This window comes from Macadamia integrifolia, chromosome 5 (assembly GCF_013358625.1).
Source record: "Macadamia integrifolia cultivar HAES 741 chromosome 5, SCU_Mint_v3, whole genome shotgun sequence".
NCBI lineage: Eukaryota > Viridiplantae > Streptophyta > Magnoliopsida > Proteales > Proteaceae > Macadamia > Macadamia integrifolia.
The window spans coordinates 34,674,647-34,695,204 of record NC_056561.1 but is presented as its reverse complement, the minus strand read 5'-3'; the positions used below and the strand labels follow the sequence as shown (position 1 = coordinate 34,695,204).

General features: G+C 39.1%; 1 pseudogene; it reads left to right on the top strand.

Annotated features, from left to right (window-relative positions):
* LOC122079967 overlaps positions 1-20,328 on the top strand; it is a 35,890-nt pseudogene extending 15,562 nt beyond the window's left edge.
* Positions 20,329-20,558: the final 230 nt, after the last annotated feature.

Below are 20,558 nucleotides of genomic sequence, written 5' to 3'. Positions count from 1 at the left end.
CCTAAAGTTAAGGATATAAACCACAGATTCCATGTGAATGGTTACGGCAATTATTAAACAAAGCATAAACAGATTCCAAACAGAAACCTTGTTAAGCCTCATCAAACCTAACCTGCCTCATTCCCTTACTAGACATTGAAACAGTTAGATTGGAACATCTTAAAAAGGATACTCTTCTCTTTCTCTTGCTCTTGTCTCTCCTTAACATAGCACCATCTTCCTTCATAAGGTTGTTTGCAAATACTTACCAAACATGACATTGCTTTGATTTCATCCTCTCTTCTAAAATGTTTTTGTGACGCCTAAGAATATGGCAAGTATCAGACCCGCCTAGGAGATCGGTGAGGTGTTCCCACCAAGAATAGGGCAAGTACCAGGGGGTTTGGGAGATTGGTGAGGGTGTGCAAACTTTAGTCCCACATCGGCCAGGGGGAGATTACTGAGCTAGTTGATAACCTCTAGCCTCCTTAACATGGCACAACACGTTTTAAAGCCTTGAGGCCCATGGGCCAAATAGGACAATATTGTGCAAGGTTAATGTGGTCGGGGCAGGAAGATTCCCCATCGCTGCCCCTCCTAGAAGAAAAAAAAAAAAAAAAAGTGAAATGGTACAAGGCTTATGGTGGGAGGTATTTCATGAGGAAGTAAATACCCATGGCATGATTCAATACAGGAAAGTATAAATATTTCTCCCAAGATTTGCATTATGCACATGTAAACAAAGAGTCTCATCAATCATTTCTTTGACCACTTATGTTTTGCAAGGGTAATCTGGTTCCATTTCCTATGCCTCATTGGAGTTTACTGGTTTATCCTGTAGATAGCGTTGAAATTTTGAAGGGATTGCATTTGGCCTATTCAGTCATCCGAGAGTACATTAGAGAATATTTGGAGCATTTGGGAGAACTACCCAAAGTATATATTGCTCGAGGAAGATTGAGTTGAAATGAGCAAGGATCAAGGTAAGAGAGAAGTGGGAAGAAGGGGAGAGACAAGAGGAAGATAGGAGAAGATGAGAGAAAGAGAAAAGAGAGAATGGTTGCAATCGTATGGGTGGGGTGGGGTGGGGTGGGGTGGGGGGGGGGGGGAAGAGAAGAGAGAGAGAGAGAGAGAGAGCTCTTCCTACCTATATTAGGGAAATTACATATGCCTCCCTAAGGAGGTAAAAACGAATAAGGAGAAAATAAAAAACAGGACAACATAATAATGATATAGTTCCTAAAGTACCCCTATTACATAAACTCCAACAGGTTGCTCATCTGTCCTCCTACATTCCATTGAGGCATTGACTTAGCTGCCATGGGGATCCCCCTCAAGCAGTCATGCTCAGCTATTGTCGAAATTATTAAGTATTTACTCCTACCACTAGGGTATTATATCTACTCCTATCAGTAGGGTAGTTTGGGGAGTTACTATGTTATATAAAAGTATGCTTGTCATGTTTTATACTGATAAGGGGTATATTAGTACTTGTATATTAATCTCATTAATATAAATAAACTTGCTCATGGTAGTGACTAGTGAGAGTTCTTACTTGACTGTAAGTCTCTTCTTCCTCCGCATTTACTTTTCTTCGTATTCTCCTTCTTTCTCTTCTCTTCTTCTTCTATTGTTTGTTTATCTGATCTGATATTGCTACATGGTATCAGAGCAACACACAATCAATGGTTTTCATCTATACCTTTGTTTTGAGTATCTCATTAAGGCCTTCTTCCCTATGGTTCACAACAACCTCTGCTTTTTTGGGTTGTCTGAAATTAGTTTATGAAACTTGACAAGTAGGTTTCTTATGCTGATTAAGACTACTACATCCTCTTCACTGCACATGAAGCTTCTTCATTGCTGCTGCCTTCTACAAGTTGCGGGTGCCTTGCTTTTCTCTTCTATGGCTGCAACTACCAATTAAGGATATCTTCCCATCTACCCTTCAATTGCTTGAGATATTTTGTGGTTTATTTCTATGGACAAGGGTCTCCTATTGCTCCAAGTTTGGTTCTGATCAAATTAGTAGGTTTGTTGGATCTTGAATAAGTACTAATTCTGGAATTTTGTTACTTTCTATTTCTGTGCATCTATCAATTCTCCTCATACAGCCATTGTATTGCCCTTATTTTTTAGGTTATTATTCTGTCAGTACTGCCCTCTAGTGGACTTCAGTTTTGGCCTCATCAGAAGCTCTGTTTTGCTGCTACAAATTTTCTCTCCTATTGACAATTTGATTACCCTTATGGTATTGGTGTTTTACAGGCTTTTTTTTTTTTTTTTCCATCTGCTGGTTGGCTCTCTCTACTTTCTGGTCATCCGTTTATGATCAGGTGGTGTTATATACTTGATGTTTTTGCGTTTCTAGTGGTTATCTTATTGGTAGTTGTTTATTTGCATTCATCTGTGCACTGTTCTGAGGTTCTAGATTGGTAGTTGGCTGGTTATTGGTCCTCCTCTTATATTTTTGCTATTTCCACTCTTTTGTTATCATGGGTGACTCGAAACCTCCTATGGAAATGCCAATGTCCAGATTATTACTCTTAAGCTCATTGGAGCTTCTAATTATCTACTTTGGGCACAAACTGTTAATGTGTATCAACAACAAAGGGAAATTGGAGTATTTGACTTCCTCTCCACCTTCTTTACTGATACAAAAGTATAAAGATTGGATGGGTGAGAACGACACTTCTTATATGGCAACAGAATACTATGGAGCCTGCCGGTGCCGCCAATTTTATGTTACACCCTACGACTAAAGGAGTGTGAGATGATTTGAAGGAAAGCTTGATGTAGGTAGGGAGGGTCATGCAAGAACCAGCTTTGCAGCTCAGATCTGGATCCAAGAATCTCATCCTTGCTCTGTCCAGCGAACCAAGTCCAATCTTGGACCAGCCAGCTCAAACCAGGTCCATCGTGCAGCCCAGATTTGGTTCTGTTTTGTCTTTAATTTTTTTTTTTTTTTAATTCTCTCTATTGAGAAGCATGATTCCTCTAAGCTTTGGTCTCATATGGATGTTCTCAAGGATTAAAGTATCAGTATTGGTTGCCGTGTCGGTTGGCTAAATTTAAGATATGTATCGGAGGGTATCGTATTGTATCGGAGATACGCTAAGATATGTTAAAGATCAAGGATTAAAGTATCAATATTGGTCGTCGTATCGGTCGGTTAAATTTAAGATATGTACCGAAGGGGTATCGTATCATATCGGAGATACTTTAAACCATGCTTCTAGCCCTGCGAGAAATGCTTCTGTCTCCTCTATCATTCGAAACGATTCCTGGTACCCCCCATCCATCCTCCTCCCCCCCTTTCAGACATCTAGTCCTTGTTACCTCCCCCTCCCCTGGTCACGGGGGAAAAGAGGACTCCATCTCCTGGCTCCCTTGCCCCTTTGGGAAGTTCTCCTCTGGCTTTGCTTGGAACACTATCCACCCTCTAGCCTCACTATCCCTTGGCGTAGTAGAATCATTTGGTTCAAAGGCCACATCCCTCGCCACAGCTGCAATGCTTGGAGAGCCATGACTAACTGCCTCCCCTCGCAGTTTTTCCTTCTCTATCGGAACATCAGGTTGCCTTCTTCTTACTACCTCCGTTGGAATGCCATAGAGGACATCGATCACCTTTTCTTCTCTTACACTTTCTCCTTCACCATTTGGAAGAGAGTCCTTCGTAGTTGTTGGCCTTTTAGAAGACAGCCCCTTCCCCTCAGAAGAGAATGGATTTGGGTGGACATGACTTCTTTTGATTCCTCTATTTGCGAAACTTCCAGAAGGCTTGCTTTATGTGTTGCCATCAACCACATCTGGATGGAGCGGAATCTTAGAAAATGGATTCCCAACTCTCGCTTTTTTGATAAGATTTGGAAAGCCATCTCTTTTGATGTCGCTATAAGCTTGCTTCTTTTAGATTGAAACCGGTCAGGGATTCCCCAAGGAACAGGCTCATTGTTGTCTCTTGGAGTCTTCCTCCAACCATTTTGTCTCCCCCCTTCTTGATTGTTTAGCGCCTCCCCAACCCTCTCCTTTTGGTTTTGGGCTTTCGCTTGATTGTTTGAGCTCCCCCCTTGGGTCGCCATCCCTCCCTCCCCCTTTTTTCTTTAGCCAAGGTTCCTTATTGGGTGATCTTCCCCCCTTCTCTCCCTTGTATTTAATCCTGCTTCTTCTTCGGTAATGAATTATTTATTCATCCACAAAAAAATCTAGTTTTTCATGAGCGGACAAAACACGTTAAGGTGGACAGCCATTTTATATGGGATGCTGTGATGAGAATCCGATCTCAACTCCGTTTGTTACTTCTGGAAATCAGCTTGCTGATATGTTTTCTAAACCTTGTTTGTCCAACCTTTCTTAATGGTTGCTGTAACTTACAAGCTAGGCATGGGTGACGTATATGCTCCAACTTGAGCGGGAGTGTTGAGATTATTGTTTATTTACCATAGTTGTCAAGACATCCTCGCCACTTTCTTATTTTTTGGTGCCTTGGTTGCCTAGGTGACTCATAGGCACCTTGTTGGTGTCATCTTGAATTTGACCTGCCCTGGACCACCTTGGTTCGCCTGCGCGCCATGACAACTATGGTATTTACTCCTACCGGTAGGGTATTGTATCTATTCCTATCGGTAGAGGCAGTTTGGGGGGTTATTATCTTATATAAGGGCATGCATGTCATGTTTTATACTAACAAGGGCTATATTAGTACTTGTGTATTAATCTCATTAATAAACTTGCTCACGGTAAGGAGAATCCTCACCTGACTGTGAGTCTCTTCTTCCTTCAAATTGACTTCTCTTCTTATCTTTTTTTTTCTTTTCCTCTTCTACTGTTTGTTTTTCTGATCTGATATTGCTACAACTATGATGCATGTTCCCTTGGAAACACTTATCACTAGCTCGTTGAATTTTTTAAGATAGCATGTGGAATGTGATCAAGGTGATCTCTGAACTTGTGGACTGATAGGTATTGTAATGTAGGACTAGATTTGAATACCCAAACTAGAACCAAACTGTGAGAACTTGTAAACTAAAGAACAAACAAATACCCAACACACCAGCAATAAACAAACCGGCAAAAGTATAATAATTCAGCAGTCCACCGATCTCAGACCATCAGTATCGTTTAGGACAGAACAGTAATAATTAAATAACCACAACCAGAGACTTCTGATAGGTCATATGGGTTCAGATCAACAGTGAACAAGAACCAAAATCTCAAGACAATAGTATAAACTCAACCACATCAATCGGTCTCAGTTCTGGACACAGCAGATCACTGAAGGACAAAAAAAAAAAAAGAAAAAAAAAAGAGATTTCTGATATCTCGCTAACCAGTGAACAGATGGGGCTCCAATCTGGATCGAACCTCCCTCTACAGGAGGGCAATCTCCTGTAAAAATATCAGCCAAAGAGGGACAGGGGTTGGGCCAGAATAGCAAGTCGAAACTACTGCCCAGAATGCCTATCGCCTGGGCCAAACTGATGTGAGATAAGAAGAATACCTGTGAGATGTAGCAGCAGTAGATCTTGAGAATAAAACCAGAATAGTACTTGGAGAATAGTAAGAAAAATCCACTCGGGCTTCGCACTGTAGAGTGTCGACTGGATCAGACACCAGCCCCGTGTTCTGTGATCAAACACACAGCATAACCAGCAGAAGCATAGCAGTGACAGCAGCAAACAGTTTTTTTTATTTCATCAAATCGTGGGCTGTAGTATGCCCTCCTCTTTATTTATAATAATGATGGGGAATGTTTACAAATAATAGTAGCCCAAAGTTACTTAAACTGAATTAACAAAACTACTAACATGTAGTTACTAAAAAACTGAAATTGTAAACTAATGAAAAAGGAAACTAAACATAGATTGAAATTAGCAACTAATATTGGACTGAAATTAGAAGCTAAAATTAGAAACTAATTTAGAAATTAAATCCCCATCAATACCCAAGCTGTGGGCTAGGAAACAGCCTTGGTCGACCTCAGCCACTAGGGTGGTGGTCGACCCTCTTCTTTCATCTGGTATATGTCTTCAATACTGCATCAACTCTCCCCCGGCTTGAAAGCATTCGTCTCTGACGAATGGGTAATAGACATGTAACGCTCATACAAGTCGGGAGCAAGTCTCTTGAAATCATCAGCATGAATCCAAGAACAGTCACTATGGGGACGACCCTTCCACTTGACAAGAAAAGTGTGATAACTGATGCCACGATGGGTAGTCTTGTAATTATCATCCAAGACGCCTTCCATAATTTCAGAAGTAGGTGGCTTCAATTGGGGTAGCCTCAACATTTGTTCCGTGTCTCCATCATCCGAATGATGCCCCACATAAAGGTGAAGATCAGCCACATTAAACACGTTGCTTATGGTCATGTCATCAGGCAACTCAAGCACATAAGAATTATGTCCTATACGTTTCAACACCTTATGAGGACCCATCTTCCGTGGATATAACTTGGTATTAACACCAGTCTGAAATCGTTCAGGATTTATTCGAGTCATCACCATGTCCCTAGGTTTGAACTTCACATAACGCCGATGACGATTAGCAGAAGCCTTGTACACCTCATTGTTCAAGGCAATACGTCGTTGGACGTTGGCATGCACCTCAGTAATATGACGTAAGAACTCATCAACTTCAATAATAACTCGAGCTTGGGGTGAGAGTGACATAAGATCAATAGGTCGCTTAGGCTGAACTCCAAGCAAGATCTCAAAAGGAGTACGACCCGTTGTCCTATTCACTGAGATGTTGTAAGAAAATTCTGCAATATCAAGAATGGAAGGCCATGTCTTCTCATAATCTCGCACCAAACACCTCAACAAGTTTCCCAAGCTAAGGTTCACTACCTCTGTCTGTCTGTCCGTCTGTGGATGAAATGTAGTTGAAAAATTCAGTTTGTATTTGTTTTCAACCACAATATCTTCCAAAAATAACTCATGAACTTAACATCATGGTCAGACACAGTACTAGTTGGCAGCCCATGTAGTCGCACTACCTCATTGAAGAAGAGTTTTGTAACCTGATAAGCATCAAAAGTCTTGTGACAAGGTATGAAATGAGCCATCGTAGAGAAACAATCGATAACCACCATAATGGAATCATATCGTTCTCTAGTAGGGGGTAGTCCAAGAATAAAATCTATGCTAACATCAAGCCACGGTGCATAAGGAACAGGTAGTGGAGAGTATAAACCTATGTTCTGTTTTTCCCCTTTTGCCAACTGACATATAGGGCCATCTATTGATCACATGATCGACATCCTTGGCAATGCATGGCCAATAATATCGATCTATCACCTATGCAAGAGTCTTATCCTTCCCAAAATATCCTCCCAATCCTCCTCCATATAATTCCCGTATGATGTGATCATGTAGGGAAGAGTTTGGAATACAAAGCCGTGTGCCAAAGAATAAGTACCCATCATGAATGGAGTACTTTAAGTGTTGTCCACCCTATTGCAATTCCGGAAAGACAGTGCTGAAATCAGGGTCAGATGCGTACTCACCGTATATCTGATCAATGCTAATAGCATTTGCTGAAAATGTGTTAAGTGTGAGCACTTTCCGGCTAAGTGCATCAGCCACTGTGTTCTCTTTTCCTGCCTTGTACTTTATAGCAAATATAAACTCCTACAAGTAAGCTACCCATTTGGCATGCCTGTGGCTAATTGAATTCTGTGAGTGAAGGTGCTTCAAGGCCTCATGATTAGTGTATAAAATGAACTTACCAATGAGGTAGTGTCTCTAATGGCGTAGCACTTGAACGACTGCATACAACTCCAGATCATATATCGAATAGCACTTCTTGGCCTCATTCAGTTTCTCGCTATAGAACGCGATGGGGTGTCCTTGCATTAACACTCCTAGCCCAACATGTGAAGCATCTGTAGCTACCTCAAATACTCTGTCAAAATCTGGTAGGCGTAGAATGGGTGCCTCTATCATCTTCCTCTTCACAAGATCGAAGGCTTTGGTCACTGCAGGTTCCATTCAAACTTCCCTTTACTTGACTTCATACATTCAGTGATGGGTGCCATGATTACACTGAAATTCTGAATAAATCTCCTGTAGAAGGAAGCCAAACCATGGAAGCTACGGACTTCTGTTAGTGTCTTAGGTATAGGCCAATCAGTGATGCTCTTGATCTTCTCTGGATCAGCTTCAACCCCTTTTGATGACACTATAAATCCATGGAATACAACTTTGGGCAGCATAAAGGAACACTTCTTGAGATTGATGTATAACTTCTCTGCACAGAGAACTCTCAAGACTTGCCTCAAGTGATCCATATGCTCTTCTTGGTTCTTACTGTATATCAAAATATCATCAAAGCAAACAACCAAAAAGCGACCAATGAAAGGACAAAGTACCTGTGTCATAACTCACATGAAGGTGGTAGGTGCATTTGTCAGACCGAAAGGCTTAACTTTCCACTCATATAAGTCATCCTTGGTCTTAAAGGTGGTCTTCCACTCATTTCCAAGACGGATGCGAATCCGATGATAGCCACTCCTCAGATCTAATTTGGAAAAGACCTTCGCCCTGGACAACATATCCAACATATCATCTAGTTGTGGTATAGGGAACCTATACTTAACTGTTATTTTGTTGATGGCACGACTGTCCACACACATACGCCAAGAACCATCCTTCTTCGACGTGAGTAAAGTTGCACTGCACAAGGACTTATACTCTCCTCAATGAAGACCTTTTGTAATAACCCATTCACTTGCCGTATCAACTCAGCATATTTAGTAGGGCTGAGTCTGTAAGCGGGAAGGTTGGGTAAAACCGAACTGGGTACCAAATCAATAGCATGCTTATGTCTCGCATGGGAGGTAGCTCATATAGAAGATCATCAGGGACTAAGTCAGAAAAATCAGATAGGAGCTCTCTGATAGGTGCGCTATGCATTACCTCAGGTTGGGGAGTGACTTCCCGAGTAACAAGAGCCATAACCATTCCAGTCTCATGACTTATGTGTAAGAACTGCTTGCGGGGAATGGTTAGCAGCTCCTTTGTGGGTATAGCTGCTACCTTCTTCTCAATGTCAATGTCCTTCTGATATGACCTTAGGGATCTCTGTCACCATATTTCATCTGGCACATTTACCGGATAGAAAGTTATAGGAACACCCTTCCATATGAAGATATATAAATTTTTCTTCCCTCTAACCATGGCGTCATTGTTACATATCCAAGGACGACCAAGCAATACATCTGTGAGTTTCATTGGGATCACATCACACTAAACTTTCTCTTCATACCGGTAAAGTTTTAGAGGAATTGAGCACCTCTTGTTCACCTCCAAGGTTTTACCATTCAGCAATGATACCTTTTAAGGCTGAGGATGTGGGTCAGATTTCAAGGTTGCTTTCTTCACAAAGGTTTCAGAGACAACATTGACACAATTGCCACTATCAATTATAATCTGACAAGTATGCTCACATGACTTCATACGGCTATAAAATATGTAGTTATGTCGCCAATCCTCTCCTTTGGTTTCAGCCATCAATATGCGAGTAACAATATTTATTCCATGAGTGCCATCCTCATTAGTGTCTTCCATATCATAGTCATATCCACTATCATCATCATCATCCAAAGGATAGGGGTAAAGAGCTGACTCATCTTCCTCATTGGAGTTTCAACCTCAGCTACTGTACTTTATTACTACCTATCATGGGTGCCTTTCCTTTGTGATCAGCCCGTGGAGGAAAAGTGGACTTTGGGGGTGCTGAGGTACTAGGTTTAGTGGCTGAAAATTTTTCTTGACCTCCCCAACTTGAAAACCAAACCTTCTACCTGGCTGTGCTATAAGCTCCTATGCTCTTAGGGCCTTGTCAAAGCAATCCCTCATTGAGTACACATCCACAACACTAATTCCTCTGTTGATTTCAGCTCGCAATCCCAGTCGAAACCGAGTTGATAATTGCCTTTCATTCTCCCTTATGCCTGTGTGAGAATAAAGTGCATCAAACCTGTTCATGTACTTTGCAACAGTCATAGTCCCTTAACGAAGAGAATTCAGTTGGTCTTGTATATGAGCTCTGAAGTTGTGTGACAAGTATTTGTCAGATAGCTCAAGTTTCACCTCCTCCCAAGTGGTTGGCTCTCTACCATGGTCTTCCAATTCTTGTTCATTAGTCCTCCACCAATCACGAGCAGCCTCAACTAGCTTAGCACGAGTTAGTTTCGTCTTCCATTCCTTACGTAAGTCATAATAATCAAAATAGTCATCCAAAGCTACTACCCAATCATAGAATGGTTGGGGGTCATGTCCCCCATCAAACTCCTTCAAGTCAAGCTTGACCTTCTGTGAGTCTCTGGAGTACCTCTGTTGTACAGGACGATCAGTCTCAAAGTATCCCCCCTTATGTGTTCTTTAAAAGTAGGTTGCTCTATGATGAGCACAATAATGTGTGAAATCTTAGGGATATAAGTGTACATTTTGCCCCACTTAGGATAGTACTACTTCTGTTTTTTTTTTTAGTTTCCAAATCTACAAGAGAAAATGCTTAAAGTGAATCAAGAACCGGTTCAAGCTTGAACTAACTTGTCCAAAGGTGGGACTCACTCATTGGTACCACATCCTCTCTCCTACAAAATCCTGAAGATTATTCTCTCCTTGCCACCTCACAAGATCTTGAAGATGCTATGCAAAGATTCCTGTGTAGTTTAGTCAAGATTGCAAGATATTGGTTAATATTGCAGGGAAGGAATAGAATTTGTTAATTTTGGAAACAGATTCTCTCTTTCCTCACACAATATCTCAGAGAATGAGGATTTTTACCAAGATTTAATTTAATTTAATTTTCTTTCTTTTTTTAAAGAAAACTTGTAGAAGGAAGGAGGCAAGGCCAAAGCCCTATAAAGGCTCCTTCCTCCCCCCCCTCCTAGAAGGATTATTCCCCTTAGTTTATTTTCTAGTTTGTGCTTAGTTCTCTTCTCTCTCTCTCTCTCTCTCACTCTCTTTAGTTTTAGTTCTTCTTTATTGTTGCTTTAATCACTTTTGTAATAGCTTTTTATATCAATTAATGTGAGCACTCTTTTATTTTTATTCAGCCTTTTATGTTTATGATTTATGCAATTGAGTTGTAATTTTTTAAAGTTTTAGTTCTAGGCATAGATCTAGGTGACAAGATCACGAGCCGTGGGGCATCTCTTTTTTTCAAGTTCAGTTTTTTTTTTTTTTTCTCCAGGCTTAGAAATTTCAGATTTGGTTCATTCCATATCTGGTTTTTAGGCTTGGCAGTATCTCAAATCACCCAAGCTTTTCAGTTCAAGCATTGATTCAGGTAGGTAGGTTTCTTCAATAGTCGTCTCTCCCCCCTCTCATTCCCTCTTTTGACTACCCTCTCTTTCTTAATTTAGGATTTTAATTTCAATCATTACATTATTGCTTTCCCTTTCCCCCAAGGTTCATGGCTAGTGTATGTGTTGGCTTTGCCCCTGCTAGCCATAGAACTATCATTTTATTGTTTTTATTTTAATTGCCTCCTTTTCCCTAAAGCCAAGTAGAGTAACCCTTATAAGAGTGACTCTAAGGTCAAATAGGGAAGCTCATATTATGACGCATCCCTCGGGCTAAGTAGAGAAACCTACTTGTGAGCCTCTCTCTAGCTTTATCCCCTTTTTTTTACTTTATTTTTTTTCAGCATTTTTTTCCTTCATTGCTTTTTAATTGCGTGGGTTGTTTATTTTCAGTTATTTATTTAATTTTAATTGCATGGCTTGCGTATTTAAATTCTTAGATGACGAATGGTTAAGACATTATTTTAGATACATATGTTTAGGATGGTAGTTAGAATTAGATCACAACCATTAATCGGTTCACTTTCGCGTTATTAAAAGAAGCCAAAAATAAAGTGGCTACTCTCTCTGTGTTCGACCCGTAGCTACACTGATCCGTACGCTTGCGGTTACATTTTAAATCCTACCACTCTACAGGAACCTTCTGTGGTGGTCTCAGATTAGGGACAGGTCTCCTGTTAGCCAACTGAGCAGTTACATTCAACGGGGCCTCCACCTTAGGTGGTGTATGAGAAACACTGATATGTTGTTGTGATTGGGTCTACACAGCCAACAACCTTTCACCAAAAGCCTGCTGTTCAGCTCTCATATTCTGTAGTATATCCATAATAGAAGCTAGGGTGGGGGTGTTGTTCTCAGCCATTCTCTGATACCACTTAATGTAGGACTAGATTTGAACACTCAAACTAGACCCAAACTGCAGGAACTTGTAAACAAAAGAATAAACAAATACCCAACACACCAGCAATAAACAAAACAGCAAAAGTATAATAATTCAGCAGTCCACCGATCTCAGACAATCAGTATCGGTTAGGACAGAACAGTAATAATTAAATAACCACTACCAGAGACTTCCGATAGGTCATATAGGTTCAGATCAATGGTAAACAATAACCAAAATCTTAAGACAATAGTATAAAATCAACCACATCAATCGGTCTCAGTTCTGGACACAGCAGATCACTAAAAGACAAAAAAAAAGGTGATTACTGATATCTCGCTAACCAGTGAACAGAGGGGGCTCCAATCTGGATTGAACCTCCCTCTACAGGAGGGCAATCTCCTGTAAAAATATCAGCCAAAGAGGGACAAGGGTTGGACCAGAATAGCAGGTCAAAACCATAGTTTTTAAGGCGCTGGTAAGGCGACGCCTTAGTAACGCCTTGGCGCTGATACGGTCTAGAGATGGTAAGGCAGTGCTCCGCCTTATGGTGAAGTGGCACCTTATGGGGGGGTTTTTTTTTTTAAACATATTTTAAAATTACTTGATGAAGATTCCAAATATAGATTTTTTATTGGTAGGTGTATGGTTTTTTTAACACTTGAGATGTATGGGATCTTTACTCCACCAAAAATAACCAAAACAAACAAAACAAAAACACGATTCACAAACAGGGTTTGGATTTTGTCAAGGGTTTTAAGAAAGGGCTTTGAGAAGGAATCAAGGAACAAGGAAGAACCACTGATCCAGCGACCATATTGCTCCGGCAACGGTGAGTTTCATTCTTCTTTGACAGGAGTAGAAATATAGTGGATGACCTTAGGGCTTAGGCACTCATTTTGGCATCATAAAGGTAAATATAATAAATATTTATATTTTTTATGCCTTCTTTTCTTTATATTTATAATTTTGTTTCATAATTATGTATTTATATTATATGTTAATATGATTGATGATTGAATATTGAATATTGATGATTGATGATTGATGATTGATGATTGATGATTGATGAACTTAGTTTATTCACTTTATTGATTTGTTTTCTTGATGAATATCTTACATTGGTATGAATATGAACCTTTAAGATTTACTTAACATCTGAGTAATAGGATTCAACTAGGATTTGAGCCAAAGAGATTGGTTTTATAAAAAAATTACACAGGAACGTTTTAGTTGATAAGGCGACGCTTCATGCCCGCCTTATCGCTAGGGGGCTCCGAAAGACCCTTAAACGCCTCCGTCACCTTACCGCCTTAAAAACCATGGTCAAAACTACTGCCCAGAATGCCAAATGCTTGGGCCAAACTGATGTGAGTTAAGAAGAATACCTGTGAGATGTAGCAGCAGTAGATCTTGAGAATAAAACCAGAAAATTACTTGGAGAATAGTAAGAAAAATCCATTCGGGCTTCGCACCGGTGAGTGTCGACTGGATCAGACACCAACCCCTTGTTCTGTGATCAAGCATACAGCATAACCAGCAGAAGCATAGCAGCGACACCAGCAAGCAGTTTTTTTAATTCATCAAATCATGGGCTGTAGTATGCCCTCCTCTTTATTTCTAATAATGATGGGGAGTGTTTACAAATAATAGTAACCCAAAGTTTCTAAAACTAAATTAACAAAACTATTAACATGTAGTTACAAAAAAACTGATATTGTAAACTAATGAAAAAGGAAACTAAATATAGACTGAAATTAGCAACTAATATTGGACTGAAATTAGAAGCTAAAATTAGAAACTAATTCAGAAACTAAATCCCCATCAATACCCAAGCCGTGGGCTAGGAAACAGCCTTGGTCGACCTCAGCCACTATGGTGGTGGTCGACCCTCTTCTTTCTTCTGGTATATGTCTTCAATTCTGCATCATATTGTCAATGCTTTGATATCATGGATGGAGAATTGCTATTTGGTCTTGGTTTAATGTCCTCTGATTGCCATGTTTGGAGTTGAGAGTGGATTCAACCACAATATTTCGGTGGTCCTCTTCATTGTTCTTCCATAGGAAATTTCTTTTCTTATAATTGGAGGCCAATTTGTTTTCTATTAACTTCTAGTTCGCCTAGAGGCCCTGATATTGTAATCTCCTACAAATGGCACAACAATGGTTCTCTTAGGCATTGGATGTATGTTGTATTCTATTCCTATCTAATTCGGTAGGATTGTTTTGGTTGCTTTTGGCTTTTTGTAGCTCAACTGTTCCTTATTTTTCATGCATAGAAAGAGACAATAATAACTAAAAAGAAATTTACAAAGATCTTAAAAGAGACATTTCACCTATCTGATGCCTAAGTTATCTGCTCAGCATTTACCTGCTTTTTTCCATTGTCATAACCAAATCTTATTTCATTTCTAATGAATTTTGTAGTTTGGTCATCCAGACAGGATTGACTTCCCAATTGAGGGCAACGGTTGGAGTTATGATAAATGCAGATGCCAGTGGAACCTGGTGGACACAGATTACTTAAGATTCAAGGTTTGAAATTTTGGTTTCAGTACCAGAACTTCATTAAATTTCAATCTTAGCAGCTCTTGACTTTATGGAATATGGTTGTCTGTTTTACTTTCTTCACTGGCATCAGGAAATGTCCTACATTTTCCCCCTTTTTCTTGTATGTACAAATCACTTGCAGAGGAATTGTAGTTGCTTTTTTTTTTTTTTTTTTGGGGGGGGGGGGGGATGGTAATGTAGCACTGTATTTGATCACTCAAAACAGTACCATATAACAAATATTTTATCAAAAAATAAGTTCAGGTTACAGAGACAGCAAATCAAAAGGTCAGATTAGGCTAAAACTGAACTCGAGTTGCCAATTCAGATAATGGAATACCTGCTGCAAGTTTCAGATCAGAGAACAGAATTATATTGGGTATTTGATTCTTAACACAGGGCATAAAAATTATCCAAAGCAGATTAGTAATAATATGGAATCAAATCAGTACTCCGATGCGCATATCAGTTGGTAAGACATATAGGGCAGAATAGAAATTTAACTATATGTGGGAGTTCTTTAGGGTTGAAGAACAGCTGGTAAAAACCTGGACAGATTCTAATGGTTGGATTCTTCTAATCAGAATTCATGCAAAAAAGTCTTGCATATGAATTTCAACTAGAAAAGAATTTACTAAAGATGAATTGCAGAAAAATAACTAGAACTTGAGCTTATTTTTAATGGAGGTAAAAAAGGATGGAAGAATAATACGGAGATAGAGAAACACCTGGGCTTCACACTGCAAGGTGGTTGGAAGGATCAAACGCCAGCCAGCCTTGATCAAACACAAGGTTACTTCACCATCAGAGAAGAAGAGCAGCAAAGACAAAACAACAACAACAAACTCAGCCTTATCCCATAAGGCATGGTTCAAAAACTCAGTGAAATCTCGGATATTTTGGTTTTTTTTTTTTTTTTCCTTTTTTTTTAACTGAAACAAAATTGCATACGAAACTCGAAAAGACACAATTTTGGTTATTTCACCGAAATTTTGCTCATTTCCGCCCAAATAATGCACGATTTTGCTAATTTCGGCTATTAGCCCTTTAAAATGGCTAAGCAAAACAAATGGAAAATTACACAGTTTCAGTAGTATTTCGGTTGTTTTGAAACGACCGAAACACAAAAATGAAACAAGTTCTTGAACCTTGATCCCAACTTAATGGGGTTGGCATGGATATGAGTAAGGACAAAATGGGAAAAGTAAAAGTGAGAGGAAAGTAATACAATAACAGAAAAAAAGTAAAAATACAACTAAATGGGGTCCGCTACAAGGATCCTTGCCCTCCAATCGGCTCCATTCAAGGTCATACAAAGCTTTTCATTAATCAAATTCACGTACAATGCTGGGCTCCCTTACAAACTTATATAGAAGACTCAAAAATAGACACCTACATTAAAGAGGAAAGGCCTAACCCAATCCTTAACTAATAAGATAATCTAAAATAACTAGAGGATACTGACTCAAAATAGCGCTGGACTTACAAAATCTTAATCCCAGCGGTTCCAACCTAACAAAGACACTTAATAATCATTCATCCAGAAAAAAAAGACACTTAATAACAATGAGAATATAGAAATGAGAACACTTAATTAACTATTCCTGTATGCTAACTTTACCCATATTACAGGCCCATTTCACAGAAACCCATTGGACTAAAGGCCCAATACATATATATCCCAACCAAAGGCTTGTTTTGAATAATATATTTCTATTTAGATGATTTAATTGCATCAGGAGGAGTTATAGTGTCAAACTACTGTCATCTCCTAGGCCACAAGTTGACTCTCTTTGGTGCTTGTAACTATCTGGCTTGCTGAATTCATGATAGCAGGGGGGGGCGGGGGAGGAAATTGTGAGTGAAGTTCATACCAGATTCTTAGGGTTATTATTTATGTGTTGGGCCTGTTGGCTTATGACCTAGGATATCTTAGTGAAATCATAAATGATGGCCCCTACAACCCCCTCCCCCAGCACGTTTATAACCTTAGGATGTAGGTCCTATATGTCAAAACCATATTCTATTATTCTTGATAGTGACAATTCCGCTTTTTATTTCCAATAAATTAGTTCTAACACTTGATTTCTGTGTGCTTAATAAAATCCCGTTCATGAATGTATTTGATAGGGCTATGAATTTGCTGGATGATAAATTTTCATTCCTTGCATCGACAAAACAGATTGTGAGCAGCTCTAGTGAAGAGGACAAGGTAGGGATGCTCCTGATTATTCAACATATATTTTTTTATCAGTTTAAAAAATATATTTTCCATATTTTAATATATAAACATCTCTAATAAAATCAATTTTATTTTTCTATAAGGGATCATTTCTAAAGTCAGATATCTGTCAGTCAAAAGGAGGAGAGAGAGAGATACTGCATTAATGACTCAAAAAACCATTTATGGCTAGTTTGATATTTGTTGAATCTTGTTGTTTGATTAATCTAATGACAGAATGATTCATAAGGTACTTAAACTTGATGAATAAAATGTGAGCACTATGGTTTCAACATTCTTTTTTACTATTGTTAAGCTTTTAAATCTTGGTTATTTGTTTCCTTTGCAGGTTATTGTGTTTGAGCGTGGAGATTTAGTTTTTGTGTTCAATTTTCATCCCAAGAATGCATATGATGGGTACATTTCTTCTTTCATCTCTGATTGCGACAAGTAACTGTATCTGAAACATATAGGTATATAGTGTGACAAGCATTTGGTGATCTAATCTCGAACTTTCTGATTTAATTTTAATTACCATCAAGGATCAACCTTAATCCCTTATCTGTTTGCGAAAATAAGGTTCCTTGGTGTATGCCTTTCACTGATGATTTTGGTTTGGTGGACGATACAAAAAGCAAGGATTAATGCTTAATTTGATTTATGGAGTTCAACTTTTGAGTTAATAGGTTTTAAGATAAATAGAACCAAGATGGAGTATATGATGTGTAGCTTTAGTTACACTAGGACGGTTAATAAGGTGGTGAATATTGATGAGAAGGAGATTCCACAAAGTAATTATTTCAGGTATCTGGGTTTAATCATAAATAAAAAAGATGATAAAGAGGATGTTGTTACTAAAAAAATTAAAATAGGTTGTATGAAGTGAAAATGTGAGTCTGGAGTGTTGTATGATTAGTGTATTCCATAAATCTTAAAGGAAAATTTTATAAGATAATTATGAATGCCTGACTATGATGTATGCTGTGAAATGTTGGGCAGTTGAGAAGCGTCATATAGATAAATAAACTAAAAATGTTGGGCAGTTAAGAAGCGTCATATGGATAAATAAACTAAGTGTAGCAGAGATGTAGATGTTGAGATGGATGTGTGGAAAAACTAGGAAGGACAAAGTAAGGAATGTCTACATTAGAGCTGAGTTGGGAATAGCTCCGATACATTATAAGTTACGAAAAAGTTGTTGGAGGTGGCATGGCCATGGTGAAAGGAGGACTTGGGATGCTCTGGTTTGGAAGAGTGATTTGATTTAGATTAAAAGATCTAAAAAAACCAGGGGCAGGCCTTGTTGCATGCATGACTTTGATAGAGTTGATTGGATAGCAAGGACCTATGTAGCCAATCCCATTTAGTTGGCAGGAGGCTGAGTTGTGTTGTTGTTGTTGTTGTAGTAACTAGGTGAGTACCTAAGGTGGAATTGTGATGGGTATGGTAAATATCTAGAGCCAAAATACTAGGGGTGTCAATTCCTAAACCGAACCGGTAAAACCGGCCGGACCGAACCGATAACAACCCGGACCGAACCGAATCGAAGCCTTATTGGTTCGGTTCGGTTTCGAGTATTGTAACCCCAAAACCAAACCGAACCGCACCGAAAACCGGATGAACCCGAAACCAAACCGAAACCAGCTCAAAACCTGGACCGAAACCGAAACCAAACCGGTAAGAAACCGAAACACTCCAAAATTCATTAAAAAAATCAAAATTTGAATAGTTTTGTATATATTTGTATGGAAAATCGAATCCAAACTAGACCAAAAACCAAAACCAACCCGGTTACAAATCGATTTAAGAAACCGAAGTTCAACAATTCATCATTTGGTTGTTTCCTAATGGCTCCATACCGGTTTAAAAAACCGATCCAAACCGAAATGAACCTAATAAATCCAAACCGGTACCAACCCGAACCCAAACCGCACCGAAGCCGACACCAGACCGAAACCGATAAATCCTTAATGGGTCGGTTTCGGTCACTTCCAAACTCACACCGAAACCGGTGGAACCGGACCGAAACCGCACCAACCCGGACCGTTGACACCCCTACAAAATACTATGTGACACCTAGTTGATTGACCATAACTGTTGAAAGTCTCATCTTTTTTCTCTTAATAGAGTTTATCCATCTAGTTGCCCAATTAAAATGGATTTAGTGGTGAAGAATTTTAGATCATCTTTCTCACAAAAGATTGTTTCTTAGTCATGAAGTCCTATGACACCACATATCTGCATATTCAGTCAGTGGATGCTAATCAGATTTTACTGTTATCATTAGTTATTATTGATCCTTTATTGATAACTTGGGTATTTTTATTCCACAGGTCGGTCATGATGCAGACCATTTCACATCCCCAGAAGGGATAACGGGGGTGCCAGAAACAAATTTCAACAATCGTCCTAACTCCTTTAAAGTATCATCACCGCCTCGCACTTGTGCAGTAGTTTTTGTTCCCTCCATTCTGCTTGTTGATTTTGTTTGTGTGTGAATATACAAATTTGCTGTGATCATTTGCATGGTTTATTGATGTCTTTCTTTATTTTAGGTAGGCACTTTATATTAAGAGCCATACCCATGTCCAATGCTTCGTGGAAGTTAATGATAGTGCAAGAAATGGAATATTTGCTAGACCCCAGTTCTATCCTTTTCATTTCCTATTAATGTAGGCCCCTTGCCTGTACAAGGCCGGCCTATGAATGTTAAGAAAATGTGGTGGCTTATGCGTAGTATGTTTAAAACTGACAACTTGTGAATGCTATGCTGGATTTTTCCCATGCCATATATAATGTGGACATGATTAATAATATTATCTGCCATGTTGTAGAACAAAAAATATAACCTGTGTACAAATTGGAGATATGACCGTAATCTAGATTATGCCAATGCTGGTCATTTGCACCCTTGTTGGAACTACAGGTGTGTTTGTTGTATTGATGAATGATTTGTCCTCGTTGAAATTTTAGGTTTATTATAAGGTTGAGGAAAATTTATAGTGATGCTGAGCACGGCTGGCTGGTGGCAAGGAGAGTGGTAGATGTCACGACTCTACAGGAGGGAGCTGAAGAGGCAGTTGAGGCGGTGGCCAGTCAACTTTAATTGATGATGATGAGGGCAAGGATAAAACTGGGGTATATCATCAGATGACTGAGCGACCCTTTATTTTGAAACCGGCATTCTGAGCCAAAAATTAGCACATATTTGTGTCATTATGTGGACCCCCCCTTTTCTATTCATCATCTCTTCCGCTTTTTTCTGTTTTGCAGGGAAATTTATATCATATCTACTGATTGTACATAAACCCATCAATAATATTATACTACATTTTGAAGTATATCTATGAGGCCTACACGAGGATGTTTTACGAGTATTATTGTCATTTTGATGCATCTTGTTGTAGCTGAAAGAATCATTTTATAATTATGGACATGGTACAAGCGTGTATATGGTTTTTAGGTGCATTTTTTGGGCACAATAGTAAATATCACAATTTTGATCTCTCTCTCTCTCTCTCTAGCTTATTGTATATCTTTTTTTGGATGAATAAAAAATCCATCAAGGGAAGAGAGAATAATATACAAAGGGAAAGAGGGGGGGGGGGGG